We start from the raw sequence: 26,401 nt of genomic DNA on the forward strand, positions 1-26,401 counted from the left end.
TATTAATTAATTTAAAATGACATCAAAGCGTGCGCATTGGCGAGAAACCGAAGTAAAATACCTTATTTCATTGTGGGGAAGCCCTGAGTTCAGAGATCGGTTGGAAGTGAAAAACTGGCGTAAAAGCACCGGCAACAAGATGTCTGTCTGTGTTCAACGACATGGTGGACACGTTAGCAGACGGGCCATCCTCATAAAGAAGGATTTAATATCCAAACAAAATTGAAGGGGTCGTCGTATTAAAGCGGCGAAAGACCGAGTAAATAAATCTGGAGCCGGTGCAAGCATGCTCCATGGTGCAAGTACGGGATTTGAAAATTTTTTGCTGCCATAAATGATATTTTAGGTCATAGACCAAATATAAACCCAAACCCCAAAACGATCGGCTGGTTGGTATGCCTGACAACCAATCGATAATGCCGAGCCCAAGTGTTCGGTCTAGGCCTGTAACTCCCAAACCAACCACTACTACTTTTAATAACAAAGGTAGGTCTATGCGTGCGTTAGAGTTTGGTTAATCGCCAGCGAGTGACATCATATCCGTTTGTAACGCAACTTCGTTGCAATGAATCTGAACACTTTGCTCTTACGACGCTCATTAAAATATGACCTTGGCTGTGATACGAAAGCATAACTCCGTAGGTCTGAACATACCCTAAGACCTGAAGAATTTTAGAAAGTAACCTTGTTTATGTTTCTGTAACAGATTATTTTCACTTTTGCTTAAAATACTACCACTTTTCTTTACACTCTGGCCCCTGTGTTACATGATTAAATTTTTAAACTGGTAAAAATAATCGGAAACATAATAAATTTGAATTCTATTAGGTCATTAAACATTTCCTTATACATGAATTACACCTATACAGAATTCTTACAAAATATAACATTTTGAAAACAATCGTTTGGTATGAACGTGTGGAAATGTTTTTGTTTTAAATCAAGGTTTAAGTATAAGCAGTGATTGCAATACATTACATACCATAACAAAAACTGTATGAATGCGTTATAATTATACCGATATAAATTACCAAAACTCTTTTTTTTACAATTACAATTGATTTTTCTAAAAAAAAAGATAGGCCCTATATGTATAATGACGCCACTTGACAACTGAGAAGCCATATTATTCTATTATAAATTGCAACACATTTTATTTGTAAACAAACTAACTATACCACTGACAGAGAAGTAAAAGATATATTTCAATAAATTTAAACCAATCCAATATACCAAAGAGTACTATTTTTTGTATTTTGTATTAATATTTGTCCTCAGTGAGGAAATTCGGATTAGGCCCTCCACGGACCCACGGCAGCCAGCAGTGCAGCGCCTACCAGATTAGGCAATGAGAGTAAAGCATCTTGCCTAAGGATGCAATTAGTATGGTACAGATAACCTCGAACCCATGCCTATCACATGCTAGTCCGATATTACCATTACACCATCACTCTCCAGTATTATACAGCACCCGCCACGATTTCTAGACGGTCTCCCATCCAGAACGCAACCGGGCCCAACGTTGCTTAACTTCGGTGATCTGACGAGAACCGGTGTTTCAACGCAGTATGGCCGTACAAGATTAATAATTTTTGTGTTTTTGTTCTCTGAATCTTGCATTTGCCTTTCGACACAAGATTTAAAACAGTAATTTTAACCTCAACCCAGACTACTTTTCTCTAAACCCATGTTTGTCTAATTAATAAAGACAATCGGCCACCCATGTACAGTTATCTTGTACCCAGTAAAAGGTAATTCAACTTTTGAACTATCAATTAATAAATTAGATTAAATGCTAATGAGATTAGGTGCGATGTTCATTATCAAATGCATGTTCTTTTTGATGGACTTTCTTTATTTTTACTGTAAAAGGTTATTTATAAAACAACAAGTAAAGTGATATTGACAGCAAATAAAACAGAAGTATAAGTTGACTTCTGTACCTATCAATGTATTTTACTCTTGGGTCATTTCTGACTAGTGTCTGACTATGTTTCTGACTATGTGTCTGTTTTTTACTATCTGTTTATAACTATGTGTGTGTTTCTGACTATGGGTCTGTCTCTTACTATTTGTTTCTGACTATGAGTCTATTTTCACACTGCTGCTCTAGCCAGCTATGTCCCACGAGGACTACTCATTCAGAAGCCAAAGCAAGCAGCAGTTATAGTATCTAAGGCCGACAGTTTTGCGACTTTGTAAATTCGACTATAATTTATAGATCCCAGCTGCTGGACCCAAAAAACGTCTGGGAAAAGAGAGTCTATGAGGGCTCACGGTTGAACGATTTGGGATTCTCGCCCTTTGATTGGTTGACGCGAATCAACCGACTGGGAAGAATTTTCTCACTTGTATCACCGTGAAGTCACGTTGTCTCTGGTATTCAGTTGCATGCCTACAAGTTGAGGTCACACACACACACAGCACATTAAAGTTCAAAATTGACCATTTTTAAATGGGCATGTGATTCATAATTAAGGAACTATGTTTGATTTGTATGTATTTTTGCAATTAAAGGATATCTTTTTAATAATTAATCATAAATATATCTGAAGAAAGAACAATGATTCATTTTAAAATGTCAAGCAGCGTTTTTTGTAAGAAATATTTCTTATTTACTCTGGGTCTGTTTCTGACTATGGGTCTGTTTCTGATTATTGGTCTGTTTCTCACTATGTGTTTCTGACAATGTTTCTGTTCCTTAACTTTTTTAAAAAGCATTCTCAAAAAAGAAACCTTTAAATTTATCCGGTTTTTGCTTCAAATAAAATGGGATAATTCAATCAAATACTTTTTAACTGGTAATTTACTACCTGATCAGCAGCAGAAACAGGCCTTAATGCTGTGCCTGGTTAGTAACCTGGAGGTTGTGGGTTTGAGTCCCACCAGGGAACAAAGCATTGATGAATATATCAAATTAATCAATAAAGGTTTAGTTTTTAATAAACATTCATAAACCAAAAATATTCTATTTTACTAAAGCTCCAGTTAAAAGTTTACAATTGACCGATTACTTTCTCAACTTTATTGTTTTGATATAAACAATTTCAATATACAACTCTCTTTCATTATTGGCACACTATATCACTAAATCTTATTAATTTAAATAATTTATTATAACATAATAATCTTTATATGGCACAATGTAATACATCATATTTTATATGACAAGTATTCAATCTTTTTCCATATTATCTTTCGTTCCCAGTAGAACTTTTCCCTCAATCATTTCAATTACTTTTTGACAATAGAATTTATGGGACTGTGTTTAAACATTTGTGGTAATTTCTTTAAGTACCCTGACAGGTTCTGGTGACAAGGTTGTGATCTGTTGAATAAATGTTTGTGCAAAGTACTTCTGACTTTTTTTAAAATGTATTGTTCCCCCCAAATCATGAAGGTTAATTTTTTTAAAGACTTAAAATAGGCCATTTCACAGTTTTAAACAAAAATTTCAAAATAAACAGTTAAAATCATCCAACCAAGACTTCCACCAGTCAATTTGGCAATTCTTTTGTGCCAAATTGCACCTTTTTTCAGGTACATCATTTTTGTTTTCTAAGTAAATAGCTATTATGAGACATTAAAATAGCATATTAAACAAAAACAAAACAAAAATTATTTTTTCAGGGGGACAATATATCTCTAAACAAAGTTTTCTACACATAATATACATTTTCTTATAATATTCAAAATATAGTTGAAAATAATAAGCAGACACCCTAGTGTTTGAGTAAAGTTGTTTGACATCATTTGGTTCAGAATGATTTTAAATATTTTTGTATACAAATTAAAAAAATTGTTCACTATAAAAAAAAAAAATTGAAAAAAGAAGATGGCTGCTTAAGTATAATATTTCAAAGAACAAAGGGGCTATGAGAGTGACTGTTGGAAGACTGTGATTATGAGAGGTCACGTATACACAATCTATATTATATGTATATAAGCCCATGGAGTAATTCATAATTCTTCCATAAGCTTCCTAATTACATGTACATTTTACACATTTACACATGTCACATTTTATATCTTATTTGTTTTGTGTATTTGCATTGTGTTTCAGTAAAAAAACGGCTACTACTGTAAGGAAACATTTTTTTTGTACTGTGAAGTAATATTTATTTGAATAATATTTTATTATTTTTTTATTTATATATATTTGTCCTCAAGCTTAACTGGAAACTGAGGAAATTCGGATTAGGCCCTCCACGGACCCACGGCAGCCAGCAGTGCAGCGCCTACCATATCAGCACACCGGGAGACGATCCCCTACTCTTTTCGAATAGTGTACCAAGTTCTTTAACGTGCACTGTTAAGTACACGGGACCAAAGGCTTTACATCCCATCCGAAGGATGAGGCAATGAGAGTAAAGCATCTTGCCTAAGGATGCAATTAGTATGGTACAGATAACCTCGAACCCATGCCTATCACATGCGAGTCCGATATTACCATTACACCATCACTCTCCAGTATATACAGCACCCGCCGCGATTTCTGGACGGTCTCCCATCCAGAACGCAACCGGGCCCAACGTTGCTTAACTTCGGTGATCTGACGAGAACCGGTGTTTCAACGCAGTATGGCCGTATAGTAATATTTAATTACTTGCATATCTACAGACGTACCACCATTTACAAAATTCAAAATGTTCTAGCAATACTTTTAAATTCGTAAATTATTAACAAGTGGACTTGCCTTTTGAACTTCAGATTACGGATGGTACCTAAAACTTGCAAGAATTCAAAATATAGTGTAACATGTTCTGTATTTATTTTTGTTACAATGAATTTTACTGACCGCATACATTGCATACTTATAATAAGCATTTAGCCTACCAGACGTATGGAGTGTTAAACTTAATTTCAATTCTTTATGTATAGAAAATGAGACTTCAATTGTAACTCCTGCATATATTATAATTTTACATACGTTTGACAAGTTTCCTCGGCGCTGTTGAAAAATCTGTTAATCAGCGGGGCTCATACCCGGGTACTAATGCTAGTGTTATAGTAAAAAAAAGTAAAATAAATTAGTGTTGAAAAATAATTGGGAGAAACAACCAAAACTTCATTTTTTGTGTGTATTGATTGATTGATTATTTATTTAATTATTGATTGATTGGAAAATATTGCATCATGGTCACATCCATAATTTTTCAAAATAGCGAAATTTGTAATTAAGATTAGGAAATAGTTTGATAAAACAAATCTTCCACATTCCTTGAAAGCCTATTAAATATATGAAGAATGTAAGATTATAATGTGTATATAATATGGAATTTTTTATTTAAAAAAAAAGTAAAGTTGCGGAGGACATGGTCAGTTGGATACTCTGGCCTCTCTGTCAGATGTTATTGAAAGAAGACTCTCTCAATAAATTCTATATGGAAAACAACCCAGTAAAATAAAAGCTGCAGAATTATTAAAAAGTAATTACTCAAGTGATCAAAGATCAATCATTTAGAAAATAAATATATTCCTTTATTAACAAATTACATTAATTTAACTAAGCTACTTAAAACTAATAAATTATCAAGTTTTTAATTAACGACAAAAGCATTGTGTGATCAATCGTTTTAAGAACAGAACTTAAAACAGCATGTTATGTGACTACTACCTAAATACACTAGATTATGTTCTGAAATTAATTAACAAGCATAATCACTGTAACAATCTCATCATTGCTTATTCATCACAGTAGACAAATATTTATACAAGTGAGCTTTAAATATTGTTTAATAAAAAAACTTATCTGTTGTTGATGTTACAAAGTACAAAATTTTACCACAATTATGTATTTAAAGTGCGCTATCTGCTTTACCAACAAGTGGAGACTTTCACATATCTCTTATCATCTACGTCTGTTGTAGACTTCTGTATATTAAACAATTATCAACAAAATTATCAGATTGATAGGAAAATCATAATTGCTTAAACTGCGAGTTCATTTGTTCTGTAGCTAGGTCAGGAATTAAATGTCGATAAACCTACCGTTAACAAGTTAAATGACATGTATGATAAAGCGATATTGGCGTCTTTCATATATATCATATCTACTTCTCATTGTCTGGACATAAATGACCAAACAATATTCAAGTGCATACATATAGGTGCGATAAATCTAATTAGAATACAGTGTCACGTATTTCACACTTAACCTCGGTGAAAAATCAACAGCTGATTTAAACAACCTACTATGTAAAACGCTTCGGAAACGGTATTGTGGTTGTCGTTTATTTAAACAGTCAATAACATTACATCGACATCGAATTAACACTTGGTGTTGTCTCACCGCTCATTTGCTTGATTGATAAGTTATATCTAATCAAGTAAATTCAAGTAGATTACGACCGCTGTCAGTCTTGCGATATTCCACGTGAAATGTAACTGATAAGATGTAACTTGACATACAAAAGTATGGATATCAAATTGTTGGAATCTTGTCTCACCAAGGAGCAAACAAAATAAAAAAAGAAAATTGTGTTTGTAATATAAACTAATTATTAATTAAGAAATTATTTTGGAAAAACCGATTCGAATGAAAACAAACTGTTAAAAAATATAAATTATAGGCCTCTAAAAAATATACAATATATTTCACAATGGTTTAGTAAAGTTATAAACATATACAATAAAAACCTTTTAAAAACATTTTGTTCAGTTAGCCTCTTGTTTAAATGGTAGTAAACATAATACAGTATACAGGTTTATAACCTTGGTTCAAGCCAATCAGACGCGCTGAAATGAATCACGTGAGCGCTCTTTATTTCTTTACTATTACTGGTGCAAAAAGCATGCAGCCAAAAAGCATAACAGCACTCTGCGTGTAAATCATATGCAGTTTACTGATCGCGCTAGCTACACGCTGCATGATTTACCAGTACGAACCAGTCGTTTACATGGCGGACGATTTAAAAAATTATATAAAAGAAACACACACCACTTGTATATCTTGTCTGGTACATGACTGTTTTGTGACGGCTAGGCTAGGGGGTGATTTGGTCGCCAAATAGATTGATGCTTGCTGCAGTAAGCCTATGTTCCTACCTAGGCTAAAAGGTAAATGAAAATAGTTCATAGACCCATGTTATAAAACAAATAATGCACAAGTCTAAGGTTATTCACAATGTTTACCATTGTAAATACCCTCTCTACCACTCCACTAACGCACTCTGACTTGTGCATTATTTGTATAATATTAGGTTCTTGTTGGGGATATAAATTAACCAATTTTATTGCAATGTATAAATATCAGGGGCGTCTCCAACCAAAGCCTATTTAGTCTCCGCCTAAATATCGAAGCCTAAAATAACATTTTGATAAATTATCAATGTCGCCCTCTAGTGCTCAAAAACTAAACATGCAGTACTGAGTTTTAAGTAACAATGATTAGGTTCAGTTTAACTTGTTTATCAAAACAATTTATTTGTCATTCGTTTAATTTGTTAATTTTGTGGGTTTTAAGTTTTGCATTTTATTGCGCACAAGCACCACTGTTATAAAGGTATCGTTTTTGAAAATAAAATTTTCAAAATATATAAATCAATAAAATTATCTTATCAAAATTACAAAATGTTTAGTCTTTTGAAATAAGGTCCCATAATGTTTAAATTAGCTTTGAATTCTTCTTGTTGTCTTATGTGTTTTTAAATATATTCTATTAGCTGTAAGTGGCAGCATGGAGGTATTATTTTATACCTCCATGGCGGCAGGCCCTGTCGAGTGCGAATTGAAATATAAATTTTGAAGAAAAAATATATAAAAAAAAAAAATATATCTTACTTCAATATTAAACATTAAAATGATTATTTAGCCACGACTCTGACATCTCAACTCGTTTACATCAATGCAGCCTTTATGAAGATGTGAATGTCAACACTACTTTGGGTACAAGTATGAAATATTTTCATACAGAAATCTACATTTGGTGTAAATTATTAATAATTTCAACAAACACTGTAAAATTCAACAATTTACTGTAAACAAACCCAAACTCACTATTATTAAATTTCCACAATAAAATTAATCAAATTTTAGAAAAATCACAAACGTGTGAAAATAAAGTGCTATTCTATCACTAACCTCTGACTATGAACTACTTGTAAAATAATTAGCCATAGTTAATTAGATCATGATGCAACAAATGATTAGATCATTACACTATGACCTATTAATTAGTTAATGGTTCAAAGTAAATGAACAAATGATTTGGTAATTGTGAATATATTTCTTTGTTCCAAACATAATTGTACTTGTTGAGTATGTTGTATTGTTTAATTTCTTTATTCTCATTAAAAAAATGTGCAGACCATTCTTTTGTGTTTAATTTGTTTGTTTTTTACATATATTTAGTTTTATTGGCAGGATTAGCAGTGAATTTACAGTGAAACACTAAATAAACAAGAAATATTTCTTACAAAAAAAACAACTCGACTTTTTGACGTAACAGTTTTAATCATTGCTCTATCTTCATTATGGTGCTTTTTAATTGATATTCTATCTACTAATTTAAGAAATAATTATTTATTATCAATTATTTTTTACAATCAGTAGTAAACATTTTGTATAATATAAATATAGACTTAAACTATTATAGTACTTTACATATTCCAGGGTAGAGGTGTTACTCCCTAGGCAGTGTGACCCACATACCCCAACATTCCAGTAACAAACATTCTAATTTCCAAACCTCCGACAAACGTACTCACTAATCAAACAATTCTTTATCTATACACACCATATGTTCAAAAATGTTATTCTCTTACAAATATATGAAACAAACGAAAAAAGCGATTCAATCCATATGATTCTATGCAGTGTTTCAAACATTGTTTCTTCTAGATGAACAAATAAAGTAGTTTTTTTTTTAAATATCAAAAACCTATTATTGATACACTTGTTTCTCTTATAATTGCACTGACTGTAATAAGAACAAATTTGTAAGTTAACGGTGTAATGAATTGAACCTAGTACCCTAGAAATTGTTAAGCGAGTATTTATCACCAAGCTCTGATACCGCTAAAATGCCAAGAATCATTACTGTACTCTGTTTAATAAGAATTATATAATTAAAACTTATAACAAAATATATATTTTTAATAAGATTAAAAATCTATTAGGATTATTAACTACAAATTGAGACAGCTTTCATTGCCAATGGTGTGAACGTAAAGTTGATTACAGTGCAAGATCAAATACATTAAATAAGAAATAGATGAACTATCAACCCTAGGGCCAAGCACAATCTTTCTCACCAAAAAAAACAGAGGTTCGCACCTCTAGATATACACACAAAGAATTGATTTCAATTCTACGATGATTATACTAATAATTATGTTAAATCAGGCAAAAAAAATTAAGTGTGTACCAGAGGGATATCATTTGTTTATTGAGATTTAAGAAGTACATCACTGTGTCACTGTGCACCATTGTATTCCTTTTCAGGTCAACTATAATTCATATTAGATTAATAAATGCTTAATCCGTTGAGGTGTGAACGTGGTCGAAATAATAAGACAGAGTATGACCGCCGGCTTTTGAAATTAATCTTAATAATCTACATCATTGTTATCAGTCTTAGGCCTCCGATGACAAAATCATCCAACTTTACAGCGGTGTTTTGCGCAGCGTTTAGCAATGAAAAGGAGTGTAAATAATGGGATTACTCGGTGTGTTATGATAGGCAAAGCGGTTTTCAGTTTGAATATATTCATGGCTTTGTTAACACTCTCAAAGTGTGACAATGAATGTAATTAATCTTATGTGTAAAATAATCTTTATGAAATCAATAATGAAGAATTATGAAATGATTTGTTAAGTGTTAGTTAACTCTACACTATGGATGGATGAACAAGAAAAGAGAAAGAAAACACTGAATATTGATTTGTGAATATAATTAGGTTTATGAAAAGTAATTGATATTATGAACTTCATTATTAAAGTACTAATTATAATTTCAGAAACTAATGCTAAAATATTATAATGAAATTACTTGATTTTTATTTTTACAACATTTTAAACACTCAATATCATTCAGCATTAAGCCAAATAAGACTTTTTTTGTCCAGGATTTTGAAGAGGGACTTTATTACTAGCTAGGCCTATATTAGCTAATATTGTGATGTATCAAACGAACACAAGAAGAAGTTCAATCATGCTTGATGTCCATGATCATTTAATGGACATTTTGTTTTATATATCATTTTTTAACCGATTGTATACGACTGATATTCTACTGCAGTAACATTTGAAATAAAATATTATTTTAGTTTCTATCAATGTAGCAGCTATACAATAAAAAAGCTTCTTGCTAAATAATTAACAGTAAACAAAATATAGTTACTGCAGTAACTGCAATAGCATTATTTTTACATGGTTCCTAATTGTCAAAAAGGTAATTTACGAGAAAGCACCTGAAACTTTCTGTTGAAATAGAAAAAAATATTATTATGTCCTACTGTAGATCTAAATAATGTATTGTAAATGACACATACATAAAGCCTATTCCACTTCAGTAAGTCAAACATAGTTATCCTTCCAATTAAAGACCATTTTGGGACCCTGGTTCTAAAAATATAACAGCGTACAAAAAGTACATCTTTCTAAACTTTGCAACAAGTATACTGTTATATAGTATAATACAATTTTGTATATAAAATTGAAATATTTGATATGTTTGTTTAAAAAATTTCACTTTTGACAGATGTCAATCAACAATGCGAAATGCCAACGTGCATCCGTCATTCAATCAAACTTGAACGAGTGGGACATGGCAAAAATTACACAGACTGCCGCATACCCCGACCGCAATCTGAAAAATGTGGGACGCATCATGATTTAAACTTTCATTTGACGGGACAGGAGAAAAAAAAAGATTATTTTTAACAAAATAATACTAAAATGCCAATTTGATGATAGAATAGAGTTTTGAAAAAGCTTGTATAAAAGTTGTGACTCACTATAAACTATTTGATAAATTTACTTTTTATACCATTGTGGTTAATCAAACAAAAAAAACCTGTTTGTATCAGCAATGCAAAAAAGACTTTCCATCATTTTTGGAAAACCAATTACCCTACCTTGATTCATTGAAGAAACATTTGATGGAAATGGAAATCATAGCTGAATGAATTGAGTGATTTGTTATGTTTATTATTCTGTTATTCTTTTGTAAACAACACAAATTCACCAATTTGCTCTAAATATATATTATCTTTTTTATATGAATATAACTTCATATTTTGAAACATTATTAAAATTCTGCATAATACTGTTTTCTGTGTTTATATTAATTCCTATCTCGCAAGTTTTTTCATTACTGATGTCATTTTTTCCTGTAAATCTGATTTGGCACCAAAGAAATATTAGTTGTTTGGCTATTAAAGAAATTTATGTCAAAATGCTAATGTGGACCATTCTTCCCCTGAATATTTACACTACACTCACTTTTAGGGACTATATACTAGGCCTATATTTTCAGCTTTTGTCTTTCATATTAAACAACTATTTGTATGTTCACTTTGACTTTGTTCGCTTTTGTTTTTCTGTTGTTATTTGTTTATTGTTAGATAGCAAGATAATGAAAGAAAACATCAAAGGCACTTTGAATTTGAATAACCATGAATGCCATCCTGTTTTATTGGTGTTTTAGTGTACATGTAGTACCTCATTTATCTTTACTTATTTGTTATCTCAATTACTCATCATTCATGTTGAGACAACAAGTTGAAGAAACATAAGGTCACTGATCAGTGTAGTTAGCTGATTTGATTACAAGCAAAGTGATTAATTACCGATTAATTAGGCTAGCATTGCCAGTTGGAGTCTCAACAAATGTTACTGGTGATATTTTAAGCAAGACAGCAATCTGAATGCATGCTGATTGACTACTCACTGTCTCTCAATAGGTAAACCCATCAGCTGTAAACAAAAGAAAGACAGACATATCCGACCTATTTTGTGTAGTACAGTATCTTTAAATAAACAATTTGTAACTGAACTGATACACTAGGGCCTTTCTTATTATTTTAGTGATGTAGCATGATGTAGCAACATAAAACAAATTGACAATTTAAACTTGATTTTAATTTGTAAAAAAAATTAAATAAAAATGTAATGATGCCGTAAAAATACTATAAAGAAGGGGTGTGCATTTTGTTTAAATTTGTAAATGAACCTATGTGCACCATGTTTATACTGTACTACAAATTTTGCTTCAAAAAACTATACACAAATTTAGAAGTTAGTATAATATCAAATGTAAAAGAAAGAAATATCATACAATTTATAATAGGAATCCTAATTTAAAAATAAATTTCTAGTGGCGGTCTCAGACATCTCAACTATGTTACACTACCAGTCTACTGTGCCACTATTTCATAATCCACTACATGAATGCCAATGACCCCGGAGAATGTAACATAAAATTATGTTATTCCAAGGACAAAGCATTTGAGTTATTATACATATGTATATACTAATCAAAGTACCATGATTTATGTTTTTTTAATTATCAAGGTCTTTTCTACAAATCACTGCACTCACCAGCCTTCTACATGAAGAACATTGGTGCCATCATCTCACTACTGGCAGGTTCTATCCTTTAGGTAATATGGAGAATCAGATTTAGTGTGGATGCACCACATTATAATTTGTGAGAAACGAGGACAGAGTGTTAATATTGGCTAAAAAAACTCATATGTAAGAAGTGGCGTAACGCAGGGGAAAAGGCCCCGGTTTAGCACTCCTAAGGGCCCTCCAAAGCTGAGTACCGGGGCTGGGTAGTTGTTGCTCATGGTCTATGGCAGCTAAGCTCTTGGGCCTCTGGGTTAAAAAAAAATGCAACATTTTGTTTCCCAATTATGGGATAGAATGTTATTCCAGTCGGGGGAAAAAACTAGATCAATGTAGTTGATTGATGTCATCAATAATAATTCGTTCTAATAAAAAAATATATTCATTCTGGGCTACTGTACAATATTCAAGCTAGACAGGGATCTAGCCACAAAATGTACCTACGGTATTTACAGTCCTTCAACGACATTGTAATATCTTGTCTCTGGTCTGTTAACACCTGTTCACATAATGCTTAAACATAAAGAAGAATATTTCGGCTTCTTCAGTGCCACATTCAATGCTATCTCTTAAACTGGTTAAGATATAACGTAAACAGTTGTAAATAATGTAATAGTCATTAATCATTTTAATATCAAAGATGAGACCTAAACAAAATTGTTATGTTGAATTACACAAGCAAGCATCAGTTGACTAAACATGAACATTTTAATGCTCAATTATTAAGTTTGAACACATTTTTGGGTCGGTCAGGCTCATTAATTATTTACAGTAAATAAAGATGTTGTTCCCAAAAACATGAGAAATAAAACTGAATAAAGTCAAACTATACCATTTTGTATGTTTAATAAGTTATTCATTTCGGAAAAAAAAAACATGACTTTGTTTACAAAATAAACTGTTGCTTATTCGTTTCTTTAAATACTTTTTCAGGCAAATATACATTTTTTTACCACAATTTATAATTAAAGATAATATATTGTCCCCTGAAAAAATCATTAAAACTACAAAATTGCCAGTTTAAAGTCTGGTTTTATTAACCTTTTTATTTTAGGGAGATAATACATCTTTAAAAAAAATAGGCTATATCACACATATTAACATGATTGTAAATGTTTTGAAGTATTAATGAAATTAGAACTTATTTTAAGCAAAGCAATTAGTTTATTAAAAAGACAGTTTCATTACCCATATTCTTATTTTCTTATGGAAAAATACAAAAATTAACAAAACTAAATTGTAACAAATTTTTAACATTTTAAATATGCATACTTTCTAATGGGTAAATTCACACTTCTGCACTTAAAAATAAAAATTAAGGTACTGAATTAATCAAATCATGCATGATAAATCTCGAAATAACAACAAAAAGCCTTGATACAATTTATTAACATGCTATTCTAATTTGATCATCTTTTAGAATAATGTTCTGAATTAACATGAAGATGGTATTACCAATACAATCATAGCAGCAGGTATGTATCCTATTGTGTATTTAATTGTCACAGCAAGAATGTGGCGTTGATTTAAGATTATGTTTTCTGTTACCCCTACTGTCGGATTACTCGTTTTAAATTTAACATTTGACCTCAACCAAGTGTTTCGTTTAATTAGTCACTTCAATACACCCTTGATATTGAATGTTTTTTTATGCATTAAATAGCAAATAACTAATAAATAAATAAATAAACATAAATAAAATGTATAAATAATCCCTGAATCTGTTACTAAAAAATGGTTAAATAAGTGGGTGGTTGTTGACAAATGTTTACGTTCTTCATAATGTAATGATCTTTTACACAGTCAAGATAATAAAGCAGTTCACTCAATGGCAGTCAATCAAATAATCATTATTTTATGTTCAAGCTGAATGTTGCTTCCCAACACCTGTTTTATTTAATATTTGCCTCATTTCTGCTTCAACATTTGTTGGGGTAATTTGGTAATACATGCGGGAATATACTACCTTATTGAGGGCGTCATTGGTGTGTACATTTCATATTTTCGGGGTCTCCAAAGCAATGCTAATCCAGTTGAACAGGTATTAAATACCTGTTCATAAACTTGTCATACAGGGACGACAGGGACGTCCCTGGAACTTCAAGTTCTCTGATGGTTGTTAAGGTTATCATATTGTATGATATATAATAAAGATATGTCAGTAACCCCGCTGTAAATAAATGGTATGTGGACAAGATACGTGACACTGAGTAACCCATATCATTAGACATTAATAGCAAGGCTAAATGATGACACATAAATACCATCAGATTCTTCGATAACATAATTAATAATATTAATAGTTGATAGCTACTATATTATAATAATTTAAATGAAACCAATCAAATTTACTCCTGCATTCCAGAATTTCACTCAAATCCATGATTCTTCAGTTTCTAAAGCGTTACTTAAGCAAGTCTGAACACTTTGTTGTTATAACGTAAATTATATAGGACCTTGCTTGTGATACAATAGACACTTTCTCGTGCTGTGCCTTTAGGTAGTTATCTTCAATAGGATGGAAGCATTAAGAAACTGTACCACATAGAATTTTATGGTTTACTAAGGCTGAAAAAATGTAAATTTGTAAACTAAAACTGTGCATACGTAAACCCCAAAATACATCTGTTTAATAAACAATGTTTTCATTTTTAACTGTCAACGAGGCCAGGTATAATATGTTCAATTTATCATTGAATAACAATAACAATCCTTCATCTATGGTAAACATTTTTGCCGAATGGTGTGTATAGATGAAGAATTGTTTGACTAGCGAGTGTATTGTTGATGGCTGGGAAATTAGAAATTTTGTTTACTGGAATGGTGTTTCCTACCACCTTAGGAAATAACGCCCTACTCCGCAATATGTATAGTTTAGTTTAGGATTAAATTTTGTTCTGTACAATAGGCCATGGACGTCGTTCAATTCAGAATATATTTACTGATTGTTTAAAAACAAATGATAATAAATTGTTATTTCTTAAATTAATAAAATAGAATACAAATTAAAAAAAAGCATCATTTAATGAAGAAAGAAAAAAAATTAAAACTGTTACCATCAAAAAATCAAGCAGCGTGTTTTGTAAGAATGTTTAAGGCTATGTTCCATGGAGTTATAATGAAAGAAAGATAAGTATTGTTAAAGAGGTGGCTTCTGGTTCAGATCTACTGTACGATATAGACCGTAGGTCTGAACAAGCCCTAAGTCAGGATTTTACAGTTATGAGTGACAGTGGTTCAAACATTTCAACAACAAATGAGGAACAGACCTATAATCAATTATCGTAATTATTTTGACCAATTCAGACATTTTTAATCTAATCATCAACATAGACAAACAATAACAAAACATACATCCACAAATGTAGTATTAATCTATGGCATTTAAGTGTCATGTTTATAGTGCTTAATGAGTTTTGTGTTCTTGGTCCTTGCTGTTTGATTTGATTTACACTCATTGGTCATCAATGTTTCTTTGGTGTTGTCATCAACTTGTCAAGATAGGGCAATTTCCCAGACACCTTGCCTCCATGCCTTCACTCATTCCAATGCCTTGGCCCCAATATAAAGGTCCCAAGATTACAGTTATTAACCAGTGCTAAGCTGTTTTGATGTTTACTGCTTAAGATTATAATCCTCTTAAACTTAACATTTGTTAGTTTTTTGCTATTGTACTCTCTTCATATTATCTGGCTGGATATGATATATACTGTACATACCCACCATCAAAAAGGTATATATACATTGTAAATATGCTATAAATCCATTAATATACCACTTAACACCACCAGTAACAAAACTGATAGTGAAGTTGGTAATTGCTGTACATTCCAGGCCTACATTAATTCAACATGTTCCTTCTGTCCTTCTGTTTTTAGCAGTCCGTGCTGATAAATCAATCATGCCAATAGTTTGACATTTGTTAATAGGCTGGGCAAACAATGTTAGATATACACTTTAAATAATTGTTTAATTGAAAGACATTAGAATATTGACATGAAAAGACTGGCATGATATGTAATTTTGTTAGTAGTAGGTCTTCAGTAAGGTTTTCAAAATGCATTTAATTATTGAAGAAAAGGCATTTGGAAGTAAATTTTCATTGAAATTAATAAAACCAACATTATCTATTATGATGCAAATGCCATCATGGTGCTAATATCCGCTTAAACATACTACAAACATACAAACATAATTATACATATTTACATTTAAAATTTAAACACATTAAAATGATAGTCTACTGTTGTAGTTATTATTTTTTTAAATTATTGTAATTGTTGTTATTATGATTATTACCTCCGCCAAGGAGGTTATGTTTTCACCGCTGTATGTTTGTGTGTTTGTGTGTGTGTCTGTGAACAGCCTGGAGGCCACAGTTTTTATCCGATTCTAACCAAATTTGGACACAACGATCTATGCCCAAAAAGCTCGGAGTTCGAATTTGAGGGGGAAAGGTCATAGGTCAAGGTCACAACTAACAAAAAACTATTTTACTGCCTAGAGACCACAGTTTTGATCCGATTCTCACCAAACTTAGCCACAATGATCAATGGCCCTGTTTCTGCTGCCAACTAAATACCGTATATTATACGGTATTTTTTTAATACCGTATATATACGGTATATTTTTGGCAGCAGAAACTGTGCTCATAAAAAATATACCGTATTTGTATACCGTATTTTCCCCACAAAATTTGTGGATAAAATACGGTATTTACAAATTTATACCGTATTTTTTGTACCCGTTTCTGCTGCCAATAAAAAATACCGTATTTTTTTTTTACATGACAAAAGGTCACCATTCGTGTTTTTATTTTCTGTCGCTGTTAGCTGCTTTACACACATGTATAGATATATTCGGCGAAAATGTGGAGCGAATACGTCACAGTTTTACTAAATAAATGTGTGTGGGGAAGCTAAAATGTCTGACCAACTAAAAGGTAATAAAAGGGACAACCACATTTATAAAGACATTTATAAAAAAATAAAGCAGGAGTATGGAATAAACTTGTCTCCAAAGCAAGTAAACTCAAAGCGAAAGCAGTACAACATTGCAAAATACAATAACTCGGGGAGGGAACAAATTAATTGTCCCCATTACGATGTTTTCTGTGCTCTCACAACATCTCTATCACTAGGGCTAGGCTGTTGAAAGTGAGACGTAAAACTTCCTTTATTGCGACTTTTAATTATCGATCAAATAAATGAATGGCAATTTGGGTAAAAAAGATGAAATTTAACACGACCACCCAAGAAGTATTGTTAGCAGAAACGGGGTACTAAAAAATACGGTATAAAAAATACCGTATTTTATACCGTATTTTTATACCGTATTTTGAGCAGTTGCAGCAGAAACAGGCCCAATGACACATCATATAATTGTGGTTAAATTTTGAAGGGTCAGGGTCAAAGATCAAGGTCCACAAAAAAAAAAAAAAAAAGAAATAAAAAAATAATAAAAAAAAAAAACCCTCAGTGGGACTTGAACCAGCGATCTCAACTGTGAGAGGCTGGACACATAACCATTACACCACACTGTCATCCACAACTTTGTAGTGTGCAGTTAACATATTTACACTTAGAACTAATAAAAAAAAATGTAAAAAAAAAAAAATATTCAGGGGGCATTTTATGTAGGGGAATTTTACAGTAGGCGGAGGTTTGTACTCTCGGAGTACCCTCTAGTTGTTATTGTTATTATAATAATTAATAATTGACAAGGTATTGCGGATAATCCTTGTGATTGTCAGGATCTTTTTTTTTTTTATCTTTGTTATTCGTCTTTCTTTCAACGTTTTTGATTTTTGTGTCCAGCGTATCTGTAAAACTTGGAAATAGAATCTAGAACTTTACAAGAATTTAAACCTATATCTGAAGATGTTCTAATAAGGTTTTCGTGAACGCTAGAGTTGTGCAGCGTTCGTAACGTACACATGATTTTATAAAATGTTATGATTGATCATAAATTCTGAACTAAAAGACGTTTTTTGATGAAACTTGTTGAAAGTATACTTCATAATATGGGGCAATTCTTGATCAACTAAAAATCATGTGCTACTCAATAATTTACGCGTGCACATGCATTTGAAATTTCAAAAAGCCAACAAATTAATTTCTAATCTATTTTGCGTACATTTCAAGTCATTTTAAAATCTGTAAATTGTTTGTGCTTAGCTCGTACAAAGAGTAGAAAAATGGTTTTTGCAACTGATTTTTGTTTTTCATGCCTTCTATAGTAAATTTCATTCATTTTGCTTAACTTGAATTGTAAAATAATGACGCATGCATGTTAAACGTCAATTAAATAATACAAATTTGTGCAAAAATATACCGTACCTTTTTTTAATCGGTTATAGCTCCTCAGAATGCCTACTTAAAAAAATATATTATGAGTTGTAGATATTAATTCATGTAAAATATATATCTACCGGATGTTCAGACATCACCATATGGCCACTTGAATTTTATAAATATGATTTTGTACCAGTTAATATTATTTAATAGAGCACACCACACTAATGCGTACCCCATTTTCTCCTAGATTTTAATATGGTTTTGCTCATCAATTCTCTTTTACATAAGCTGCAAACATTTTAATTTTTCTTATGTCATCATATCAAAAACATGAGTACGCAAAATTGATTATAAATTAATTTTGTGCATTTTGAAATTTCAAATGCATGTGCAAGCGTAAATTATTGAGTAGCACGTGATTTTTAGTTGATCAAGAATTGCCCAATATTATAAATACTTTCAACAAGTTTCATTAAAAAACGTCTTTTAGTTCAGAATTTATGATCAATCATCAGTTACTTAATTTCATCATACAGTGCAGTATATTTCAATCTGTTATAGCTTCTCAGAATAATGCACATGATTAAAACTTATTATGAAGTTTGTTGAAATTTAGATATGAATTCATGTAAACAAACTCGTCACTGTACAGATAAGCTGCTACGTACATCAATACTTCTATAAACGGATGGTTAGTTGGTGACAAGAACGCTAGTTGATCATACCCAGTACCGTTTTTATTTTACGATCATTCGGGAAACCACCCCACGACAGATACAGGCTCATAAAAAATATACAGTTTTTATTATATACCATTTTCTCAATAATTTTTCAGTTTACAGTATATTTGCCTTGTAGAATAAAGGTTCTATATTTTATAACATATGTCTGAGGATATGCAGCAGATTGGTTCAGTATATAGTAGGTAGACCATGGTGGTACGATAAGTCTTACCTACAAAGCACGGAAAGCTTTAAAATATCTGCCAATCTGTCTCTGTCCCACACATGATAAGTATATCAATTGCATCCATTACCAAGTGTTAACCAAAGGAGTTGTCAGAATGATCTCACTGGAGCCACAGCAACATTAAAACAAGGCTAAGGCGACTATAAATCAAAATACAGACAGGCCCCCACACATAAAATCATTGTCCTTCTCTTGTATCTAATTGTGTGAAGTAATCAAAGTTTAATTACTTAACAAACTGATGATATAACATTAATTAAGGATATGTCTGCTTCCTCAATCATCTTTCAATCAATTAGTTCTGAAAAATAAATAAATTTGTTGATAAGATTTAGGTGCTCATGGACCTTATGAACATTACTCAAAATGTTTTAATTAAGGATGTATCTTTAGAACAACCCACATTCTCACTTATTCAGTAAACTATCCCAATACCATGCTAAATTTTTGACATATTTTGTAACAAAAATTGTTTAAAAAATCATTCATGATTCATCAATAACATCAGCACAATTGTACAATTAATTTCATGATTTAATTAAGTTATTTGTTCAAATGGTTACATTTTTTAGTTTATATTAGTTTTAATATTTCAATAAAAATTCAAATCCTGAACATTTAACTAACAATTTATTTTTCATTTGGCCTTATATAACAATAACATAAACCAAATTATTATGTAAATATCAATTTATACATTTTAAAACTAATTATCGCATTTTGATATGAATGTCAAGTGTATAATAATGACCACACAACAAACAAAGGCAGGAGGTAGACATGACACTCCATTATTTTTCATTAACTTTGACTGGAAGCATTCAAGCCTTGGTGTCCTCCTTTAGGGCGCTTGTAACGAACCCCACAAAATATGCCGCATACCACATATACCTAATTAGTGGATTTGCTACTAAATGCTACGAGCTGTTGAAAACCACTCATCGCTATACTACTGAACTCCACACATTTATGTCCTGTTCACACTAAGTAAACAATCAGTTATTTCAAGACTGTTTATAATTCGCACTTTGTTTTTTGAGTATAATAATTATCATCAAAACTTTGGAAGTTGTTAGTGAAATCAGATGCCTGGCCTTTATGGCAATTTAGCTAAATCTATACTTGTGAACATTCTTTCACCAGGGGTAGTTATGTTAAACACGTCTTCATTAACGTAATTAGAGAGGATATACACGTTTTTTAAGTGAATGCTATCTGATACAGACGACATCCTTACATTGATAATGCAGTCAAGATAGAATTGACGATTGGTACCATACAGAGAAACAGAGTGTTGTATTCCTTATGAAGGAGTTAATTGCGCCACTGTGGAACCCAAACCAGATATGTATCTGCTGATTGTGTTTACAGGGCAGTGATCAAGCAGATGTTGAACTGATTCTCTTACATTCCAGAGTCAACCCCGGAACTGTTATGGGAAGTAATTTTGACGGGTATGGTTGACATATTTCTGTTTAAAAACAATGCAAAAACAAAAGAAAATTAAACCAAGTCCTGTACGTATTTGTTGCATACATATACCAATGTTAGAGTTCGATGAAACCGAGTTATGTGGAACCAGTTGAAAGCTTATCTGGAACTATTTTAGAGACAAAATAACCTCTGATGGAAGGTCAAGCCCTGTAGCTTGTTACCAAGCTAGAGTTACGTGTTCAGCACTGCATGAGGTTCAGCTGGTGAAATTAAACAACCGTATGTTGAGATGATACGTTGACTATGAATACACCGAGGGCAAACACCGATAGGCGGACATTGCCCCGTCATAATACATCACATCTTGTTATAATTTCATATTAGTGTTATGATTAACGAGACATCTCTAGAGAAATCCTTTTGGTAACTAAGATGTTTTCAGACCGGAGGTAAAATTCAGTGCCGACAGTGTTTGGAATGTTATCTATGAACACGAAAAAATAAAACGAACATTGTAACAATTACGGAAACTTAATGTAATTTTCAAACTGGTTATATTAAACCATTATCAAGCTTTTGTACACTTGTCATTCCTTGTTAAGAAAAATGAAACTTAAATTTTGTATGACACATAATTTTTCTATGTAATTTTGCAGCCGATTTAGTTTGTACAGTATCATAAATTTGGCAGTGACAGCACAATTCACTATTAGGAATACTACCTGCAGGAACCAAGTTGATGGGGAGAGGGTAACCTCTTCTTTCTTTTTTGTCCTTAATTGTACCCTATATAAATCAACCTTATTTATCCATGGAGGCTCAGATCAACTCATGGATGTTCTTATATATTCTTATATACAAAAATACAAATACAAATTTAATTTTATATTTAAATGATCGAGTCTTGAACAAATGATTGCCAACACAAAGATTGTACTCACAGGTTCAGTTTAGATATTTTATTATCCAACATTAGACAAATTTGGCAACAAACAATTTTAGAAACCAGAAGAAGCAAAAACCGAAATTTAAATCTATAGTGGATTGCTACAAAACAGTCTTAACTGATGGTCTGAACTCCCGATTAAGGCTGGCTTGATTAGATAGACGGTTTTACTAAAGCCATCCCTGTTAAACCATTGCTAAACAAGAAATATTTCTTACAAAAAACGCCGCTCAACTTTTAAATTTACAATTTCTTCAGATAAAATGGTTTATTATATCAATTATTTTTGTTTAACAATCAGTAGTTAACATTTTGTGTAAATATAGTCTGGCCTACTGTACAGAACAAAAATATAATCATAAACTAATAAACTGCAGAATATGTAGGCCTACATATTCCAGGGTAGGAGCATGGACCTATGTAAGCTAGCTAGCTAGGGATAACTATGCAACGATGTTAATTTTATTTTTATACATATTTTGTATCAATATCAAAATAAAGAAAGAATGATGAAAACCTTACTTGTAGTTTTCAAAATATAGGGTCCAAAATATCGCCGAAAATAGTCATTTAGGCACGAACGAAGTAAATAAATTAGGCAAATGTATTAAATTAAAAAATTATGGTTTTTAGTAATATAGTTTGTATATCAAAATTCAATCAAATATGATATTACAACATGTTTATTAAATAAAAAAGAGCTGTTTATTAAATGAAAGAGAGCTGTTTATTTAACCTAATATTCAAAGAATTTAAAAACATTATTTTCCCGTGTGTTGGACATGCAGTTCTCTCAGTACATCGTGACTTCACTTTGTTTTGATTCCCATCAAGTCAACCAATCAAAGGGCGAAAATCCAAAATCGTTCAACCGTGAGCCCTTATAGACGTTTTTTGGATCCATCAGCTTGGACCTCTCAATTAGTCAAGTTTACAAAATACCCAAAAAATGTAACCCGCAGATGCTTTCCGCTTGATATAGCTTCTGAATGAGTAGTCCTCTAGGAATATAGCTGGCTAAAGCCGCGGTTACAGTCTTAGCTAAAGACAGTAACAAATTGAGGGCACACTTTACGCTTAGAATATCAAATAAGGTAATGTTCTTCATGTTTCCATAATTCCACTAAGACTGTATATAGATTGCTTATAGCAATCTGCCCCAGACCTACCTTGTTTAAATTTGTTCAGTCCTAGCAAAAAATAGCAAATAAAAGATTTAATATTTATCATAATGCTTAAATCATGTATGCTGCCACCATTGTGTACATGTTACACAATAAACTTTTGTTTTCTTAAATTTCATTTCCCACATACAAACAGAATATATATTATAACACATCTGAATGTACTATGCCGTTTTATTAGTTAATTTTGTATCATGTACTGTTCATTCCTTATTAGATTTACTGCACTGTGTTCAGCTTGTAAACATTTTGAGAATTTTGTTCAACATGAGCCTGTGACATTTATTAAAGATGGAATCAATAGATTGATTAAAAGTTTAGTTCAGAACAGTAGGTGTGTTATAAACAGGTCTAGATCTAGGATCTTTTGATAAAGAGGGCACGCCCGGAGATAGGCTCTGAGACGTTTTGGCCGGTTGATTCTTGTCATATAATTATCTGAATATAGTGGGTTTTCCTATTTATATACGAAACTGTTTTTCGTTTTTTTTTTCAATAGCGTAAAGCCTGTTTTCCTGACGACGATTTGCATTGAGTGGCGTTGAATTTTCAAATGGTTAAAGTTGAAAATAAATAACGGTGGTTTCTTGGTTCTTTAGAGCGTTGCTGGGATACAGAACGTGAAGTGATGCCGTTCCCCAACCAAAATCCGCCCCTGATAAAACAAAGAATGTAATGTATTCGTTGAATGAAGAGAATATTATTATTCGTTGAAAGCTTGAGTTTCAAACAGTCAATCTCTCACGAAATTTTCTCTCAATCAACTTATAAAAATTCTAAAAATAGTTATATAACAACATTTTTAAGTGATAATTTTAAAATTTGTACTTAAATTAAAGACATCAGTAACAAAAGCAGTTTTTTTAAAAATTATATTGTATATATGGATATCCCTCTGTTATGCGACAGTTTCTGCTTGTTGTTGGTTAGGACTTAAAAGTTGTAAACAAATGTTTATTTACCGGTTTAAATATTTAAAACAAAATTTAGGCCTAGTCTAAATTAAGATGAGGACTAATTCTAAAGTGTAAAGTGGTGAAAATAATTAACGATTAGTGCAAACATAACTTACAAACCTTTGTTGTCAAGGTGACTAACGGTACACCAACACACAATGCAGGTGTGGAACTAAAACACAATATCAATCAAAGAAGGTGTTAAGATACCGTTTGTCTCATAATTGGAAATCACAACAAAAACCTTCACAATAAAACTAATAAACATTGCGTTTGCTCGCTAAGTTAAAACAGTATGTCTTAAATAAACTCCACAGCTGTGGTTGAAGAATAGTTAGTTGGGTGAAAATAAAACTAAAGAAATCATGTCTTCAAAACAGCTGTTACAGATGCCTAAAGGTTTCTCCTGGCCTAGGTTACTGATTAGAGCAACTCTTTCATGTTAACAACCAACAGTAAAATAAACTTTTGCTTATGGGGCTTATAAAGGTGAAAATTGATCAGATAACAAACCCCATCAAGTAGCTCATATCTTAAAGTTTGTGTTTTTAAGATTCTTGGCTAAAGGAATCCAGCAAGGGTTGCCAGAGGAACTTCGCTTGGGTTGGCAGAATGAGTAGCTCCAAGGCTTAGATCTTCATCAAGCAGATGGGAACTGTTAATTCATTGCACAAATATACATATTATCTGTAAAATAAATCATACTAAAACAACTACAGATATATTTACAGATGTATAAACAAAACTGTACAAATTAATGTCAATTTCAGTGGCAAAGTGGTCATTTGATCTAATTTGCTTTAGGGTAACATTATGGTCGTGGGTTGAAGTCCATACTGTATTATAAGCCTACACAGTCTCTACACATAAGTGTCTATACGGTAAGCCTCTTTCACATGTGAGCTGTTAAAGTAATATAATGGTCATCTATGAACATTGACTTGTAAATTTTGGGGAATAACCTGTGACTTGTAGCCTAACTGCAGGTGTGGACATCACATACAATAACTTTCTTCTCTCCTAAAGGTCCCATTGTGTCGAGTGCTGCCACCAAACGGCGCTCGTCTGTCCACAATGACAGGGATGAATGGACCAGTACTACCGGAGCAACCTGCTACTCTTTAGAGTTCCCACAAGCCAGATGTGTACACTGGGCCTCCAGTTTTAAGTCCTATCTGCTGAGAAGACTTGTTCTACCACCAGAACAATGGTCAAGGAGTGACTTAAACCCTATGGTTTGAGGATCCCCTGTCTTATATACCGAACACCAAATGTTCTTTAAGAAACAAAAGAATATAATAAGATAAAAGTTCCATTACATTTTTGAATGATGGTATAAATATTTTAATATTGAAATACTTCAGTATCAATTTTTTTATGATTTGAAAAAATATTTTATCTGAATTAATTTAATTTTCTTACTGTAGAATATAGAGTACTTTTGTGTGTGTTCGCCCCAGATCGCAACAAATTTAAACCCATGAACTTAAAAACATATAGTCCAATTTTCTATTTGTTGAAAAGCGTACATTTTCACATTGCATGGGTCTATTTAAAACGTTTGCTTGCTTTTAACAAATACCTAATGGGTTTCAAACTATTATTATTGTCTCGCAACAAAAATCAGCGTATATTTGTAGAGTGTCTGTAAATAGTGAAATTGTACCATACAAATAGGCCATTTGTCACAACAAAGATGATAAGATCTAGTTATAATGGTATAAGAATCGGTGAGTAGCCTTAGTGTAACTAAGCATTCTTATAACAGACAAGTATTTAACTAACCCTACGGTACGGCAGGCATCTGTTACCGTTAGTGTTTGATCATTTCCCCAAACATTCTCCGTAGAATTCCTTGGAGGCTGGTTAGCTCAGCAAAACAGTTCAAACCACCACACAAGGGAAATTTGACTTTGTGAATTACAATAATAGACTTTCTTTTCTTTTCTAATCATGGCGAAGGACTTAAGGCAAAGTGTACTCACTGGTGTCACAAAGTTTGCTTACATACATACAAACTCTCAAAGGGTTTTCAACACTTTA

At 31.9% G+C, this 26,401-nt stretch overlaps 1 long non-coding RNA gene and 1 pseudogene across 1 annotated transcript in view; both read right to left on the reverse strand.

Moving 5' to 3' along the window:
* Positions 1-26,401, reverse strand: part of LOC140056815 (uncharacterized) — a 108,787-nt gene that overhangs the window by 20,827 nt on the left and 61,559 nt on the right. The gene's annotated exons all lie outside the window — the stretch shown is intronic.
* LOC140057874 (5S ribosomal RNA) lies at positions 1,460-1,580 on the reverse strand (annotated as a pseudogene).

The sequence above is a fragment of the Antedon mediterranea genome, chromosome 8, assembly GCF_964355755.1.
Source record: "Antedon mediterranea chromosome 8, ecAntMedi1.1, whole genome shotgun sequence".
NCBI classification, from domain to species: Eukaryota; Metazoa; Echinodermata; class Crinoidea; order Comatulida; family Antedonidae; genus Antedon; species Antedon mediterranea.